Source organism: Gopherus evgoodei, chromosome 8 (genome assembly GCF_007399415.2).
Source record: "Gopherus evgoodei ecotype Sinaloan lineage chromosome 8, rGopEvg1_v1.p, whole genome shotgun sequence".
NCBI classification, from domain to species: Eukaryota; Metazoa; Chordata; order Testudines; family Testudinidae; genus Gopherus; species Gopherus evgoodei.
The window spans coordinates 49,207,695-49,226,762 of NC_044329.1; positions in this window are offsets into that span (position 1 = coordinate 49,207,695).

Genomic DNA, 19,068 nt, shown 5'->3' on the forward strand with positions numbered 1-19,068 from the left:
CCGTCAGGTGACCAACTGTCAGACCTGCCCTTTAAATTCTCTGGGAATTTTGAAAAATCCCCTTCCTGTTTGCTCAGCAAGGTGTGGAGTGCATTCAGCGAATTTTTCCACTTGACCATGTCTCCATGCCCCAGGCGATCCCCAGTATGGAGCAATGGCGAGGTGCTGGACCTCATCAGTGTTTGGGGGGAGGAAGCTGTCAAGTCCCAGCTGCGCTCCAGCCATAGGAATTACGATACCTTTGGGCAGATATCAAGGGACATGATGGAAAGGGGCCATGACCGGGATGCACTGCAATGCAGGGTTAAAGTGAAGGAGCTGCAGAATGCCTACGACAAAGCCCGAGAGGCAAACCGCCACTCCAGTGCTGCCCCCACGATCTGCCATTTCTATAAAGGGCTGGATGTGATACTTGAGGGCAACCCCACCTCCACTCTGGGGACCACCATGGACACTTCAGAGCCCAGTTCAACAAGGCAGGAGGAGGAGGAGGAAAGTGGGAGTGAGGGTGCTGAGGAGGAGGAAGACACCCCAGCATCCCTAGATGCATGCAGCCAGGAGCTGTTCTCAAGCCAGGAGGAAGGTAGGCAGTCGTGGCAGCCAGTGCTTGGGGAAAGACAAACACCAGAGGAGGTTCCCAGTTAAGTGGCTTTTATTTTGGGAAGGAAGTTATTTGATGTGGGCTCTTGGGGCGAGGAGGGTTAGGGCTGCATGCAGGCCTAGATGCGGAATAGGGCATTGATGTGCTCTCTCACATAGTAGTAATCAGCCTCAGTGATCTCTTCGAAGGTCTCATCCAGAACTTGGGCAATGTGCTTGCGTATGTTTCTTGGGAGAGCCACTGTGGTCCTTGTTCCAGTAAGACTAACTTGTCCGCTCCACTGTGCTATGAGGGACAGGAGGGGCATTGCTGCACACAGGCAAGCTGCATATGGGTCAGGGTGGAAGCCACATTACAGTAGAAGACCCTCCCTTGCTTCCCAGGTCACCCTCAGCAGAGAGATACCTTCCACAACAAACTCCTGTGGAAAATTTGGGGACAGTGTTTAGTATAGGGGTCCCCTGCCGCTGTTGGCTCTCCCCAAAGCACAGAAACCCAGAGGACAGTACAACCATGAAAAAGTCAGTTACGCTTGACCCTGTGCTTACTCACCATTTTGGGGCTCCTGTGGGTTGTGCGCGCTCGCTTTGGGACGGGCAAATTATGCTATTGTGTAGACTGTGCTTTCCTTTAAGTACAGCAGAATCATTGCTCTGTGTGGTGTGAACAATACTGCCTCTGTTAAGTTTTGAATTTTGCCTTTACAGATGCAACCTTGAGATCTCAGCCGTCCATGCTATCATCAGCCGAAAGACTCCAAACAAGCAGAAAGAGGCCACATAGAAGCAAGGGAGACATGTTGCATGAAGTAATGCAGCATTCAGGTAATGAAAATCAAAAAGTGCAGGAGTGGCAGGAGAGTGAAAGGAGGATCAGCCAGCAGAATGCTGATTGCCAGCACCAAAGCCTAGAGCGGCTGCTAAGCATCTTGGAGTGCCAAGCGGATTTGATACAGGCACTCGTAGCAACGCAGGCGGAACACTACCATGCCCACTCACCCCCAGCAGTCCTTGTCCCAAAACTCTTTCCCTTGTGCCCCCATGTCACCTCCAACCCACTTTCCCCAGCCTCTGGGTTCTTACCACCACCAGCTGCCTATAACACCTGTGGCTTCACCACCCAGCTCTGAAAACTATGACCCTTACCCACTGCACTCAACCCCCATCACCATGCAGTATAGCCGTCCTGAAGTGCAGCACTCATCACACAGCTCCCCAGACAGGACATATGCAAATCTGTGATTGTACTGTTCCCACCCCACCCTCTTGCCCTTTCTGTTTCCCAAGCAGTTATGTCTCTTTTCAATACATGAATTTTCTTTTCAATAAATTGATTTTTTGGCTCTGTAAACATTCTTCATTATTGCATCAAGTAAAAGATACTTTAGCCCAGGAAAGCAAGAGGCACTGCAAGTCAATGTAGCAAACACAGATTCCTGCTAACATTGGAACCACTGCACTTCACTCCCGTGCAGGGAACCATCCCCTCTGCGCTAGGTATGTGATGCCCACTGGAAATGCTGTGTGCATGGATTTTGCCAGGGAGGAGAATCGGATGGAGGCTGTGGAGGTGTAATTAAAGGTGAGCATTTTATGCCATCAGCCAGCACCGTTTCCTTGTGGGTCTGAGCTTATATGTTTGTGTGTGTCACAGGTGTGACTGGGAATTTGAGGCAAGGGAGGCTCCAGCAGAATGAAGAAGTGCCAGCAGCCAAGCACACTGCCTCCACCACCCACCATTCCTGTGAGTGCTACTCCCATGTCTCTGTCGGGAGCGGCCAGGAGTGCAGAGGCTGTGGTGGTTGCTTGATCGGCTTCGGAGGAGAGCTGTGCAGATCAGGGCTGAGGTCCGGGTGTTCTGCAGGCAGATCAATGCGAGAAGTAGAGCACTGGGGTGAAGCACTTTCTGTCACCAGCATTGCTGGAAGTAGGTGGTCTGCTGCACAAGGACCTCAATGGACCTTTCCGAAGTCACCATTACTAGGAGGTATACTGGGCCAGAGGGGGAATGCCCGGGGTTTGCAATGGCAGCATTTGGGGCAGAAGGGGAAGGTCCTGTTGCTGTTCTGGGTGGAGATGCCATTCAAAGGGGACCTGGTAGTTAAAAGATCTAGGTACAGGTCCTTTGAGCAAGTCACTCAATTTGTCCCTCCCTCAGTCACCCCAGCTGTACAGTGAGGCTACTGATCCTTCTTTCTTCCCACCCTTTGTTGGTCTTGTCTATTTAGGCTGTAAGTATTTTGCAGCAGGTATTCTCCCTTCCTATGCATCTGTGCAGGGCCTAGTGCAATGGGGCTCCAATCTCAGGAGACTTCTGTAAGGCAAATAATAATTTTTAAAACTGGAGCTTCCTCCCTTTCTGTACCACGGTACCCAGAATTATTATTACTCTGTATCCATCTCTTAATTAATGCCGGAACCACAATATATTGTTGTGGTAAAATGACCTAAAAGGACTCCATATAAATGAAAATAGTTGTTATTTATTACAGGTCTGTCGCATCTTATGCGCATTTAACATGTGTGATTTTTGCTTTACATGGTCAGCAAAAGCAAAAAACCCAGAAAAATAACAATTTTAATACTGTAGCTGTAGTGCGGGCGATTCCGCCCACCATTCAACTCAATGTAATTTTGATTATACGCGGTTTTTGCTTTACGTGCTAACCGCGGAACGGAACCCCCGCGTAAGATGAGACTTGCCTGTATCAGATGCCCATGCCCCAATGGGGTCACCAGACTCCATCTGCTGGAGGAGGTGGCATGGATGTGAATTGTTCTATTTCTGTTACAACTTTCCAAAATCTTTCTGGGCTGGTGGCATTTCTGTGGGAGGGATCTGATATCTGCCAAGCATCTCACTTTAGAACTGATGCTGTGCTATGTACTGTGACCGCTGGACATTGTGAAAGGGACATTAACTGGGAGGCACACATGCCTTTTGGCGGAGCTCCTGCCATTGAGCTGCAAATAGCCAACGAGGATTTTTGTTGGTCTTTCTCACGTAACTTAACACTTCTCCTTCTTCTCGAAATCAGCTGAGCTGCCCAGACTGCTCCTGGTGCGTGCCCCTGCAATCAAACAGTAGATGGGGATAAAAAGCCTTCCCACAAAGCCTTCCATGGAGAGATGTTGGGGCCCTGGTTGTCCTGATGTGCACATAACGCTGCCTGGGGGGATGCACACAAAATGTGGTCCTCCCTGATTGACTGGAGTCTGTGTTCTTTGGCCTAAAGTTTCAAAAGTGATTAGTGATTTAGGCTGCCCAACATGACATATCTGAAATAGCCCTGGTTTTAGAAAGTGCTTAGCATGAGCTCCTTGAGAATCAGGCACCTTGAAGATGTCCCAAATTGGGAACCCAAAATCAGTCTTGTATTTGTACAACCTGTATATAACCACATCCTGAAATAAATCTTTCCTTAACCCCCCTCTTCTGGCCTTCAAACAACCCCCAGCCTTGCCAAGCTCATCTTCAGAAGCAACTTCCCCACAGACCAAGACACGCCAACTCCAAGTGGCACCAGACCCTGCCAGAGCAACAGATGCAAAACCTGCAGACATATCTCCACTGCTACCATGATCAAAACACCTTGCAAGATCCTTGGGTCCTACACATGCCTATCACAACATGTGGTGTCATCCAGTGGACCAACCATAATTATGTGCGTGGAACCAGACAGTTACTGCACTCTCAAATGAATTCACCCGAAAAACGATGAAAGCCAAAAATGCCCCATCGCTTGTTGGCGAACACTTTTCACAAAGCAATCACTCCATATCTGACCTATCATTCCTCATCCTCAAAGGCAACCCGCACAACGCTTTCAAAGACAAACCTAGGAGTTTCAATTCATTACTCTGCTGGATGCTAAAAACCATGGTGTTAATGGGGACACTGATTTTATGGTTCATTATGACACTTTGTAACAACCTTACTGCCTGCTACCCTTAATTGCCCACTTCATTTTATGTAGCCTTCTTCAGCATGTGTGAACCCTTATGCCTAACAATCTGTCCCATAGGTGCCAATTATGAGGGTGTTCCAGGGCTGGGGCACCCATGGAAAAAATTAGCAGGTGTTCAGCACCCCTGGCAGCTAGCTCCCCCCTCACCCACAGTGCCTCCTGCCTGCCCGCTGCCCCACCAATCAACTCCTTCACCTCCCTCCTAGCACCCCCTGCACACCATGATCAGCTGTTTCACAGCATGCAGGAGGCACTGGGGGGAGGGGCAGGAGCGGGGATGGGGTGCGCTCAGGGGAGGAACTGGGCAGGAAGAAGCAGGGAAGGGGTCGGGGTTTGGGGAAGGAGTGGGGTGGAGGCATGGCTTGGAGGTGAGCAGGGGCTGGAAGAGGCAGGACAGGGGTGGGGGTGGGGTCTGGGGTGGAGTAGGGGGCTGAGCAGTCCCCGGGACCTGGAGGAAGTTGGTGCCTATGTCATAAACAGATAGCTAAGGGTTAATGTCTCTTTCACCTGGAGCACCTGACCAGAGGACCAATCAGGAAACCGGATTTTTTCAACTTTGGGTGGAGGGAATTGTGTGTCTGGGGTCTTTGTTTTCTGGCTGCCTGCTTTCTCTGAGCTTTGGAGGAGTAGTTTCTACTTTCTAGTCTTCTGTTTCTAAGTGTAAGGACAAAGAGATCAGATAGTAAGTTATATGGGTTCTTTTCTTTGGTATTTGCATGAATATAAGTGCTGGAGTGCTTTGATTGGTATTCTTTTGAATAAGGCTGTTTATTCATATTTCTTTTAAGCAACTGACCCTGTATTGTATCATCTTAATACAGAGAGACCATTTGTATGTATTTCTTCTTTCTTTTTATATAAAGCTTTCTTTTTGAGACCTGTTGGAGTTTTCTTTTCTGGGAAATTTCAGGGAAATTGAATCTGTACTCACCAGGGAATTGGTGGGAGGAAGAAATCAGGGGGAAATCTGTGTGTGTTGGATTTGCTAGCCTGATTTTGCATTCCCTCTGGGTGAAGAGGAAAGTGCTTTTGTTTCCAGGACTGGAAACGGAGAGGGGGAGTCACTCTGTTTGGATTCACAGAGCTTGTGTCTGTGTATCTCTCCAGGAGCACCTGGAGGGGGGGAAGGGAAAAAGGATTATTTCCCTTTGTTGTGAGACTCCAGGGATTTGGGTCTTGGGGTCCCCAGGGAAGGTTTTTCAGGGGGACCAGAGTGCCCCAAAACACTCTAATTTTTTGGGTGGTGGCAGCAAGTACCAGGTCCAAGCTGGTAACTAAGCTTGGAGGTTTTCATGCTAACCCCCATATTTTGGACGCTAAGGTCCAAATCTGGGACTAAGGTTATTGACATGGTGGCAGAGGTGGGATCTAGACAGAATCCAGAAGCCAGTAGGAATATTATATTTTTCTTTTCTCTGCTAAGGGCTTTTTAGCAGAGAGAAACAGTTGGTTTTAAAAGGGAACCAGAGAGAATTTTTTTTTCTGCTCTCTCTGGCAGTTTGTGGCTTGCATGTTAAGCAAGAAGCCATTACCAGACTATTAAGAGTCTTTTGTCACACAATAGCACTCCCATTGAGAGTCATCCCTGCACTATATAAATGCAAATAAAGTGGTTTTTCAGGTTTACTTAACATTGAAGATTAGCTAAAGGCACTGTTGCTAGGCAGACTTCAGGAGGCAACAGAGAGCCTGCAGTTCAGAAGAGAAACACCGGAGGGCACCCCAACACAAGAAAACAGGAACCATGTCTACCAAGGCAAAAATTGAGGCCGAAGACCAATTCAGAGAAGTTGAACACAGGCGACAACTGGAAATAAAACAAAAAGAGATGGAGATAAAAGAAAAGGAAGAAAGCATCAAATTGGCAGCCTTCCAAAGAGAACAGGCAGCCCAAGAGGCTGCACACAGAAGAAAACTAGAAGAAGAAGAGGTGGCCTACCGAAGGAAACAAGCAGAAGAAGAGTTGGTCCACCGCCGAGACATGGAAAAACACCAAAAAGAAATGGAAAAACAACAAAAAGAGAATGAAGAGAAGGAAAAACAGAGAAAACATGAACTGGAGTTGGCAAAAGCTGGGCTGCATGTGCCAGCCAACCCTAACAACCCGGCGCCAATTATTGCTCCACAGCACAGAAAATTTCCCACCTACAAGGCAGGTGATGACACCGAGGCCTTCTTGGAAAATTTTGAAAGAGCCTGTCTTGGATACAGCATCCCCGAAGACCAGTACATGGTAGAATTAAGGCCACAACTCAGTGGACCTTTAGCAGAGGTGGCAGCTGAAATGCCTAAGCAGCAAATGAATGACTATAAACTTTTTCAAACCAAGGCCAGATACAGGATGGGGATAACCCCAGATCATGCCCGTCGGCGCTTCAGAACCCAAAAGTGGAAACCAGAGGTGTCATTTCCCAAACACGCCTACTACATTGCAAAAAACTATGAGGCCTGGATAACAGGAAACAACATTCAAACCTTGGAAGAACTGAACCTCCTCATACAAATGGAGCAGTTCTTGGATGGTGTTCCTGAAGACATCACACGGTACATACAAGATGGAAAACCCAAAGATCTCGCTGAGGCGGGGGAGATTGGAGCCAAATGGATGGAACTGGCAGAAAGCAAGATAGCTACTGTCAAGGGGAACGATTACCCCAGGGGGCACACAGACCATAAACCCTACAACCGAGGACAGCCAAAGACCCCACATACCACCCAAGTAAAGCCACAGATACCCTACCCTTCAACCTCACCAGTCTCCAGTAACTCACCTCGGCCCAGTGACCCATCAGATGGAAGATGCTTTAAGTGTAATGAACTGGGATATATCAAGGCCAACTGTCCCAAGAACACCATGCGAGTGCAATTCGTTACACCACCATCACACCAAAGATCCCCAGGCCCGGATGACTCTCAAATACCCTTGGAGCGAAGGGAAAATTTGAGAGTGGGCGGAAAGAAGGTTCCTGCGTGGAGAGACACGGGGGCACAAGTGTCAGCTATCCACCAATCCTTCGTTGACCCCAAATTCATCAACCCAAAGGCCAAAGTTACAATTTACCCCTTCATGTCACAAGCTGTAGACTTGCCTACAGCTCAACTGCCTGTCCAGTACAAAGGCTGGTCAGGAATGTGGACTTTTGCAGTCTATGACAATTATCCTATCCCCATGCTACTGGGGGAAGACTTGGTCAACCAGGTGAGGCGGGCCAAGAGAGTGGGAATGGTTACACGTAGCCAAACCAGGCAAGCTTCCAGACCCATTCCTGTTCCTGAGCCGTCCACAGAGGCCCCGTCTGTGTTACCAGAGACCCAGACAGAGGTAGTGGACCCGGATTCCATGCCTACCACTGAAACAGCCACAGCATCTCCAGTCCCAGGCCCGGAACTGGAACAGCAACCAGCACCAGCAAGTGCAACCACATCTTCAACCTCAACACCAGAGGGCGCCAGCGAGCCAGAACTGGCCGAAGCAAAAGACAGCCATACCCAAAAGGCTCAGCCAGAGCCTGAAATACCCTCAGGTGCACCAGCGGAGAGCGGTTCACCAGCAACGGAAACAACCCCATCACCTACATCGCTTCCAGAGGGACCAAGCCCAAGTCCACAGTCTGAGGAAGAACTGGTGACTCCAGCCTCAAGGGAACAGTTCCAGGCTGAGCAGGAAGCGGATGACAGCCTTCAGACAGCTTGGGCGGCGGCACGAAGCACCCCACCGCCTCTCAGCTCTTCTAATCGATCCCGGTTTGTTATAGACCAAGGACTTTTATACAAGGAAATTCTTTCTGGTGGACACCGGGAAGAATGGCAGCCGCAAAAACAGTTGGTGGTTCCAACTAAGTACCGGGGGAAGCTCTTAAGCTTAGCCCATGATCATCCCAGTGGCCATGCTGGGGTGAACAGAACCAAGGACCGGTTGGGGAAGTCCTTCCACTGGGAGGGGATGGGCAAGGATGTTGCCAAGTATGTCCGGTCTTGTGAGGTATGCCAAAGAGTGGGTAAGCCTCAAGACCAGGTTAAGGCCCCTCTCCAGCCACTCCCCATAATTGAGGTCCCATTTCAGCGAGTAGCTGTGGATATTCTGGGCCCTTTCCCAAAAAAGATGCCCAGAGGAAAGCAGTACGTACTGACTTTAGTGGACTTTGCTACCCGATGGCCAGAAGCAGCGGCTCTAGGCAACACCAGGGCTAACACTGTGTGCCTGGCCCTAACAGACATCTTTGCCAGGGTAGGTTGGCCCTCCAACATCCTTACAGATTCAGGGTCTAATTTCCTGGCAGGAACCATGGAAAAACTGTGGGAAACTCATGGAGTGAATCACTTGGTTGCCACCCCGTACCACCATCAAACCAATGGCCTGGTGGAAAGGTTCAATGGAACTTTGGGGGCCATGATACGAAAATTCATCAACGAATTCTCCAATAATTGGGACCTAGTGTTGCAGCAGTTGCTGTTTGCCTACAGGGCTGTACCACATCCCAGTTTAGGGTTTTCACCATTTGAACTTGTGTATGGTCACGAGGTTAAGGGGCCATTACAGTTGGTGAAGCAGCAATGGGAGGGGTTTACGCCTTCTCCCGGAACTAACATTCTGGACTTTGTAAGCAACCTACAAAGCACCCTCCGACACTCTTTAGCCCTTGCTAGAGAGAACCTAAAGGATGCTCAGGAAGAGCAAAAGGCCTGGTATGACAGACATGCCAGAGAACGTTCTTTCCAGGTAGGAGACCAGGTTATGGTCTTGAAGGCGCAACAGGCCCATAAGATGGAAGCATCATGGGAAGGGCCATTCACGGTCCAAGAGCGCCTGGGAGCTGTAAACTACCTCATAGCATTTCCCAATTCCTCACTAAAGCCTAAAGTGTACCATGTTAATTCTCTCAAGCCTTTCTATTCCAGAGACTTACAGGTTTGTCAGTTTACAGTCCAGGGAGATGAGGCTGAGTGGCCTGACGGTGTCTACTATGACGGGAAAAAAGACGGTGGCGTGGAAGAGGTGAACCTCTCAACCACCCTGGAACGTCTGCAGTGGCAACAAATCAAGGAGCTGTGCACTAGCTTCGCCCCATTGTTCTCAGCCACCCCAGGACGGACTGAACGGGCATACCACTCCATTGATACAGGTAATGCTCACCCAATCAGAACCCCACCCTACCGGGTGTCTCCTCATGCCCAAGCTGATATAGAACGGGAGATCCAGAACATGCTACAGATGGGTATAATCCGCTCATCTACCAGTGCATGGGCATCTCCAGTGGTTCTGGTACCCAAACCAGATGGGGAAATACGCTTTTGCGTGGACTACCGTAAGCTAAATGCTGTAACTCGTCCGGACAACTATCCAATGCCACGCACTGATGAGCTATTGGAGAAGTTGGGACGTGCCCAGTTCATCTCTACAATAGACTTAACCAAGGGGTACTGGCAAGTACCGCTAGATGAACCTGCCAAGGAGAGGTCAGCATTCGTCACCCATGCGGGGGTGTATGAATTCAATGTCCTTCCTTTCGGCCTTCGAAATGCACCCGCCACCTTCCAGAGGCTGGTAGATGGTCTACTAGCTGGACTGGGAGAATTTGCAGTTGCCTACCTCGATGATGTGGCCATTTTTTCAGACTCCTGGCCCGAACACCTACTCCACCTGGAAAAGGTCTTTGAGCGCATCAGGCAGGCAGGACTAACTGTTAAGGCCAAAAAGTGTCAAATAGGCCAAAACAGAGTGACTTACCTGGGGCACCAGGTGGGTCGAGGAACCATAAACCCCCTACAGGCCAAGGTGGATGCTATCCAAAAGTGGCCTGTCCCAAGGTCAAAGAAACAGGTCCAATCCTTCTTAGGCTTGGCCGGATACTACAGGCGATTTGTACCACACTACAGCCAAATCGCTGCCCCATTGACCGACCTGACCAAAAAGACCCAGCCAAATGCCGTTAAGTGGACTGATGAGTGTCAAAAAGCCTTTACCCAGCTTAAGGCAACGCTCATGTCTGACCCTGTACTCAGGGCCCCGGATTTTGACAAACCATTCCTAGTAACCACAGATGCATCTGAGCGTGGTATAGGAGCAGTGCTCATGCAGGAAGCAACAGATCACAACTTCCATCCTGTCGTGTTTCTCAGCAAGAAACTGTCTGAGAGGGAAAGTCACTGGTCAGTCAGTGAAAAGGAATGCTATGCCATTGTGTACGCCCTGGAAAAGCTACGCCCATATGTTTGGGGACGGCGGTTCAAACTACAAACTGACCATGCTGCACTAAAGTGGCTTCATACTGCCAAGGGAAACAACAAGAAACTTCTTCGTTGGAGTTTAGCTCTCCAAGATTTTGATTTTGAGATTCAGCACATCACAGGAGCTTCTAACAAAGTAGCTGATGCACTCTCCCGTGAGAGTTTCCCAGAATTCCGTAGTTAAACAGTGTTCTTAAAATGTAGAAGTTTGTTAGTTATATACTTAGGGGTATATGTAAAGGTGCATGTGTTGTATTAATCTGTTTATTTTCAAGTTCTAGAAGGAAATTGCTGCCAGTGAGCTTCCCCACTGTCTGCAATTTGGGGGGCGTGTCATAAACAGATAGCTAAGGGTTAATGTCTCTTTCACCTGGAGCACCTGACCAGAGGACCAATCAGGAAACCGGATTTTTTCAACTTTGGGTGGAGGGAATTGTGTGTCTGGGGTCTTTGTTTTCTGGCTGCCTGCTTTCTCTGAGCTTTGGAGGAGTAGTTTCTACTTTCTAGTCTTCTGTTTCTAAGTGTAAGGACAAAGAGATCAGATAGTAAGTTATATGGGTTCTTTTCTTTGGTATTTGCATGAATATAAGTGCTGGAGTGCTTTGATTGGTATTCTTTTGAATAAGGCTGTTTATTCATATTTCTTTTAAGCAACTGACCCTGTATTGTATCATCTTAATACAGAGAGACCATTTGTATTTTTTCTTTTTTTTTATATAAAGCTTTCTTTTAAGACCTGTTGGAGTTTTTCTTTACTTCAGGGAAATTGAGTCTGTACTCACCAGGGAATTGGTGGGAGGAAGAAATCAGGGGAGATCGGTGTGTGTTGAATTGGCTAGCCTGATTTTGCATTCCCTCTGGGGGAATAGGAAAGTCCTTTTTGTTTCCAGGACCGGGCACGGAGAGGGGGAGTCCCTCTGTTTGGATTCACAGAGCTTGTGTCTGTGTATCTCTCCAGGAGCACCTGGGGGGGGGGAAGGGAAAGGATTATTTCCCTTTGTTGTGAGACTCCAGGGATTTGGGTCTTGGGGTCCCCAGGGAAGGTTTTTCAGGGGGACGAGAGTGCCCCAAAACACTCTAATTTTTTGGGTGGTGGCAGCAAGTACCAGGTCCAAGCTGGTAACTAAGCTTGGAGGTTTTCATGCTAACCCCCATATTTTGGACGCTAAGGTCCAAATCTGGGACTAAGGTTATTGACAGCCTATGATCTGTCCTTCCTTGTATTTAGCTGTGGCACTCTGGTTACCTTCTCCCAGACCCGAAGAAGAGCTCTGGGAAGCTCCTAAGCTTGTCCCACTCACCTACAGAAGTTGGTCCAAGAAAAGACATTACCTCATCCAACTTCTCTCTCTCATTAAAGTTACTGCATGCTCGGTAGCCAATAGAAACTGTAGTGTGAAAAACAGGGCAACTGGTGGATGCAGTGTTTTGAAGGCTGACATGCTAGCTGAGACACAGAACAGAAACGCAGCCATAGGTAGCAGAGCTCTTTTGCGAAGTGAATGAGCTCTTGGCACAATCTGAGACCGAGTAGGTGCCTGGAAACATCTCACTCACACTGGGCATGCTCAAAGGCGTAATGCATCACTAGTGTATTCACTTGACATCTCATTTGCATAGTCAGGCCCCTACCTCACCTGGCATTTAGCCTCTATTTGTGCCCTCAGAAATCAGTGGTGGTTGGACAAGTGCAACTGAGGCTTGGATGTGGCCCTGTTTTTTTAAAACCCAGTGGTATTTATTGGTACAGGAATGCAGTTATGTGAAATCTACAATGAAAGGCAGAGTTAAGGGTAGGCAAGTGGAATTCATGCATGGCTCCAGTATAGCAATGGCATAGAGAAAGCACATTCCCTACTGGTTATGGGGAGGTGGATATGATAGCTCTGTAAAGGGACTAGCCAGGGCAGCGCAGTGATTCTATCTAACAGACACAACACCACCTGAAATAGGAAGCAGACACCTGAAGTTATCTCCCCCACCAGGTTATTCCAACTGCTTTCCTGCTTCAGTAGAAGCTGCTTCCAGAGAACGGCAACAGCTGTTTGCATTTTAACATGGGCAAGTGGCACTTGCCTCCACCTCTCCCATAAGCAGCCATTATGCAAGCAATGAGGAAGTGTGAAATGGCCAGTGATTCACTTGCTCCTTGCATTCCTCTGATGCTGCCGTGGGAGCACTTTCCTGGCAGTTCACTCATCGGCTGGCACCCAGGACTTTGCAGGCCGGATTGAATTGGCACGCGTGTGTGATTGAGAGTGTGCACCCTTGCAACCAGCCTGGCAGGGGGAAACAAACGCCAGGTGTAAAAAGACATCTCAGAAGTGCAGGCCTCTAGTCATGGATATTGTCTTTAGAAGCCTGAGAACTAGGGTGCAGTGTCTATAAACTGAAGGAAACTGCAACTATCTGGACCAGAAGAGGCTGTTACACCCAGCAGAGAGTAGGCTCTTCTTTTAAAGAACAAGTTGTATGCAGCAAAGGAAGGATGGGGGAAGCAACCCTATTGTACAATCCCACTTTTAAATCTGTCCAGCTCTCCCTCAAAACTAATTCAATTGTTTGTCCCCCAGCTCCTATGGAGAAGCTGCTCCAGACCGACCCCCGTCTGGTTAGAAACCTTCTTCTAATTCCTAGCCTGAATTTGCTCATGGCCAGTTAATATCTTATTTGTTCTCATGCCAACACTGTCCTTCAGCTTCGATAGCTCTTCGCCCTTCCTGTGTCTATCCCCCATGTTTTTACAGAGCACAATCAGCCTTGAGCTTGATTCGGCTCTCGGAGGATGCAAAGGCAAAATGAATGAAACAGGGACCAAAATAAAGGCTTACGTGGGCCCTTAGCTAACACAGCTCTTGAGTCCTGCATTGCTTTAATTTGACAAACCTAATGGACAATGGGCAGACTGCTGCTGGCTGGTGCTGTAAGTAACTGCTGGTTGCAACTCTCACCCAGCTGATTAGGCCCTCATCAAGCCGGGCCTATTGACACGATCTTGCTCTGTCTCTTTGCCAAGGGCAGATGGATTTTCACCTTGGTGAGAAGTGGCTGGACATTCAAGCTCTCTGGTTACCATGCCAACCAATTTCCTCCCCTTCACCTCCCCAAGTGACTTTTAGGGAAGCGGTGCTTTCAAACTCCCCCTCCTCAGATGAAAGCATCATTTTGAAACAGGAGCAGCTTGACATGTGGAGGCTTTTAACATCAGTGCAGCCGCATCTGCCTGCACAGAAACTATTAGGGAACCACAGGCTGCAACAGGGAGCTGGAACAAAACAAAACAACCCTCAAAGCCAGGATGGGAAATTGCTTCCAAGGCCTGCAGTTATTAAGAACCATGCAAAAAATTTTTTTGCAATGAAATCTGAAGCCAGGTGAGCTTTTTTCATTGACTCCAAGCCCAGAAGGGACCACTGTGATCATCTAGTCTGCCCTGCATAGCATGGGCCAGGGGTCTGAGCAGGGGCTTTGTTTTCAACTCTAAATCCAGGTGCCTCGAGATGTGCTGATTTGCCAATACCTTTACCAGTCGAGGTGAAGTACTGGCCCCATTGAATTCAATGGCAAAGTGTCTGTTGATTTCAATGAGGCCATTTCACGCTTGCCGTCTAAGAGCTGTCGCCCTCTTGCCCATGACCCTTCCCTATTCTCTGCAAGAAGCAGCCAGCAGCTGGTTGTTCTTTCCTGTTCTTGAGACAGAATTTCCAGTTGTGTGACAGACCTAATTTCCACGGAGCTGGTCCATATCCTGCTGTCCCAGTTCACATGGCAAAGGGTCTTTGATTTGTTCTGAGCCTCTCAACGTGGCAGTAGCACGAAAGCACAGTTGTGCCAAGATGTGATGAAGCAACGTTGTGATGAAATAGCTCTTTGTTGGCGAACAAGGAGTAAATTGTGGTATCCCTAGCCCTAAACCCCCTGCCTTCAGCAACTCTGACTGTCACACTTAACACCCTCGAAGTGCCAGCAATGTCATAGCCAGTGTTTATAGGCAGTATTGTTGAGGGCTTGAGTGTTAACCTGGGACTAAAAAGACTTAGGTTCTATTCCTGGCTCTTCTGCTGAGTGACCTTTGGCAAAACACTTTAACTTTGTGCCTCAGTTTCCCCATCTGTAAAATGGGCTCAGTGATGCTGAGCTCCTTTGTAAAGGGATTTAAGATGTTTGTATGATTATTAAGGCATTTGCATATTTGATTAAATAACAGCCCAAGATTTTGGCTACTAACCCAGCCTTTTGGGTTGGTAAAACTGCACGAGAACTTCATGCACCAGTTAAGGTTGTTGGTGGAGTGGGGAAATAATTGACCATTGATGAGGGTTGGCTATGGGCATGGGGTGAAGAAGCAATTGGTGATTTATACTTGCTGAGGATCTGGTGCAGTCACTGCACCCTCTTGCTCAGTTGGTCAACACCATCCAACTTGTGCACCAAATGAGGCATGGGGGGGCTGTGGAAAAAGAACATGTGAAAATGTTATTAAAACCCACTCATGACATCCTGGATCTAAGGAAGTCAGTGGTAAAATTCCCATTTCAGTGGAACCAGGATTGCAATCTACGGGTCTAACTCTCTCACGCTCACTAGTCTCACCCCAGCGTAACTTCCTTGATATGAGCAAAATTACTCCCAGTAAGAAGAGAATCTTACCACAGTGCAGAAAAACAAGCAGGGGTGAAAGTAACTTAAAGAACTTACCGGTACACCGGAGTCCTGAGTGGGAATGGCTTCAACTGGAAGAGGCATGGCCACAACTGGAAGAGGTGAGACCTTTCAAGGTTTAAAGGCCCTGGGGCTTCGGCTGTGGCTGGGAGCCCCAGGGCCTTTAAATCACCCCAGAGCTATGAGCTGCAGACAGGGTCGGCACTTCCATTAGGTGACCCTAGGTGGTCGCCTAGGGTGCCAGGATTCAGTGGGGGCGGCATTTTGTGCACTCCCCAGGGGGTGCACGGGAGCTTCTGGTTCCACTCCCATCGCACCGCCGAAGAAGGACCTTCTGCCGACGTGCCGCAGAAAACAGCGGCAGGCAATTGAGCAGCTCAATGACTGCCGCTGTCGCCTACGGCATTTTGGCGGAGGGTCTTTTTTGGCGGCACGATGGGAGTGGAATTGGAAGCTCTCACGTGCCCCATGGGGAGCACACAAAATGCCGCCCCTCAAATTCTGCCTAGGGCACCAGAAACCCTGGCGCTGCTCCTGGCTGCAGAGGCATCTGGGAGCCCAGGGGCTCAGAGGCGAATTAAAGGGCCCGTGACTCCGGCTGCTGCAGAGCTCCAGGTCCTTTAAATCCCAGAAGAAGCCCAGCAGCGGGGCTCCGGTGGGGATTTAAAGGGCCAGAGGTTCCTGCCACTGCGGGGAACCCCGGGACCTTTAAAGTGCCGCTGGAGCTCCAGCAGTGGGCTTGGGTGGCACTTTAAAGGGCTTGGGGCTCCCCGCAGTGACTGGAGCCCCGGGCCCTTTAAATCACTGCTGGAGAAGCCGGTCCAGTCAGGCACAGCATACCGGCTTTTGCTGTACTGGACCGTACCGGCTTTCTTTCACCTCTGGAAACAAGGGGACAATTCTAGGTCTTTCCTGACTTTTGTATGTTTTACTTTAAAACAGTCTTTTAATGGAGTTTTTTTGGTGCATAGAATTGTATTCTACTCATATTTGGTGCATAGAATAGAACAAAGTGCAATGTTGTCTCCATATTGGAAAAGAAGGTTCAGGGTCTGGAGAAACAAGTATCAACCCTGTGTTGCATAAGAGAAAATGAAGATTTCCTGGACAGACATCAGGATATGCTTCTACGGGCACAACATTCAGAAGAATCAGAGCAGGCTGCGTAGCGGGGACAGAAGGACGGTGAAGAAATTTGGCAGCATGTGACCTCCAGAAGAAGAAAGAGGATCGTCCATGTGCCAGCAATGCAGATCCAGGTGACCAACCATTTTCATGTTCTCTCCATAGGTACTAATGCAGAAAGTGGACTAGAAAGATGATACATCTGAGGGAAGGGAGCAGAAGGAGACTCCACTGATTGGAAGGCATGAGATGCACTGTCCTAGGGATGGGGGTTCCAAGACCACCACTCCAAGAGAAGGAGGCGGGTGGTGGTGGTTGAGGAATCCCTTCTCAAGGGTACTGAGTCATCTCTCTGCTGCCCCGACTGGGAAAACCGAAAGGTCTGCTGCTTGCCAGGAACTAGGATTCACGATGTGACAAAGAGACTACCGAGACTCAACAATCCCTCAGATCGCTACCCCTTCCTGCTTCTCCACGTGGGCACCAATGATACTGCCAAGAATGACCTTGAGTGGATCACTGCAGACTATGTGGCTCTGGGAAGAAGGATAAAGGAGTCTGAGTTGCAAGTGGTGTTCTTGTCCATCCTCCCTGTGGAAGGAAAAGGCCCAAGTAGAGACCGTCAAATTGTGGAAGTCAACAAATGGCTACGCAGGTGGTGTCTAGAAGGCTTTGGATTCTTTGACAATGGGACGGTGTTCTAAGAAGGGAGAGTGCTAAGCAGAGACTAGTTCCACCTAATGAAGAGAGGTAAGAGCATCTTTGCAAGCAGGCTGGCTACCCTAGTGAGGAGGGCTTTAAAATAGGTTCACCGGGGGAAGGAGACTAAAGCTCTGAGATAAGTGGGGAAATGAGATACCAGGAGGAAGCATGAGCAGGAGAGCACAAGAGGGGAGGACTCTTGTCTCAGACTGAGAAAGCAGGATGATCAGCGAGTTATCTTAAGTGCCTATACACAAATGCAAGAAGCCAGGGAAACAAGCAGGAGAACTGGAAGTCCTGGCATAGTCAAGGAACTATGATGTGACTGGAATAACAGGGACATGGTGGGATAACTTACATGACTGGAGTACTGTCATGGATAAACTGTTCAGGAAGGACAGGCAGGGCAGAAAAGGTGTAAGAGTTGCATTGTATGTAAGAGAGCAGTATGACTTTTCAGAGCTCTGGTGTGAAACTGCAGAAAAACCAGAGAGTCTCTGGACTAAATTTAGAAGTCTGAGCAACAAGGGTGATGTCATGGGGGGAGTTTGCTATAGACCACCAGACCAGGGAGATGAGGTGAACGAGGCTTTCTTCCGGCAACTAACAGAAGTTCCTAGATCACAGGCCCTGGTTCTCATGGGAGACTTCAGTCACCCTGATATCTGCTGGGAGAGCAATACAGCAGTGCACAGACAATCCAGGAAGTTTTTGGAAAGTGTAGGGGACAATTTCCTGGTGCTGGAGAAACCAACTAGGGGCAGAGCTCTTCTTGACCTGCTGCTCACAAACCAGAAAGAATTAGTAGGGGAAGCAAAAGTGGATGGGAACCTGGGAGGCAGTGACCATGAGATGGTCAAGTTCAGGGTCCTGACACAAGGAAGAAAGAAGAGCAGCAGAATACGGACCCTGGACTTCAGAAAAGCAGACTTTGACTCCCTCAGGGAACTGATGGGCAGGATCCCCTGGGAGAATACTATCAGGGGGAAAGAAGTCCAGGAGAACTGGCTGTATTTTCAAGAATCCTTATTGAGGTTGCAGGATCAAACCCCATCTCGATGTGTAGAAAGAATAGTAAATATGGCAGGCGACCAGCTTGGCTTAACAGTGAAATCCTTGCTGATCTTAAACACAAAAAAGAAGCTTACAAGAAGTGGAAGACTGGACAAATGATCAGGGAGGAGTATAAAAATATTGCTCAGGCATGCAGGAGTGAAATCAGGAAGGCCAAATCACACTTGGAATTGTGGCTAGCAAGGAATGTTAAGAGTAACAAGAAGGATTTCTTCGGGTATGTTAGCAACAAGAAGAAAGTCAAGGAAAGTGTGGGCCCCTTCCTGAATGAGGGAGGCAACCTAGTGACAGAGGATGTGGAAAAAGCTAATGTACTCAATGCTTTTTTTGCCTCTGTTTTCACGAACAAGGTCAGCTCCCAGACTACTGCACTGGGCAGCACAGCATGGGGAGGAGGTGACCAGACCTCTGTGGAGAAAGAAGTGATTCAGGACTATTTAGAAAAGCTGGATGAGCACAAGTCCATGTGGCTGGATGTGCTGCATGTGAGGGTGTTAAAGGAATTGGCGGATGTGATTGCAGAGCCATTGGTCACTATCTTTGAAAAATCATGATGAGCCGAGGAGGTCCCGGATGACTGGAAAAAGGCTAATGTAGTGCCTATCTTTTAAAAAAGGTAAGAAGGATCCGGGGAACTACAGGCCAGTCAGCCTCACCTCAGTCCCTGGAAAAATCATGGAGCAGGTCCTCAAGAAATCCATTCTGAAGC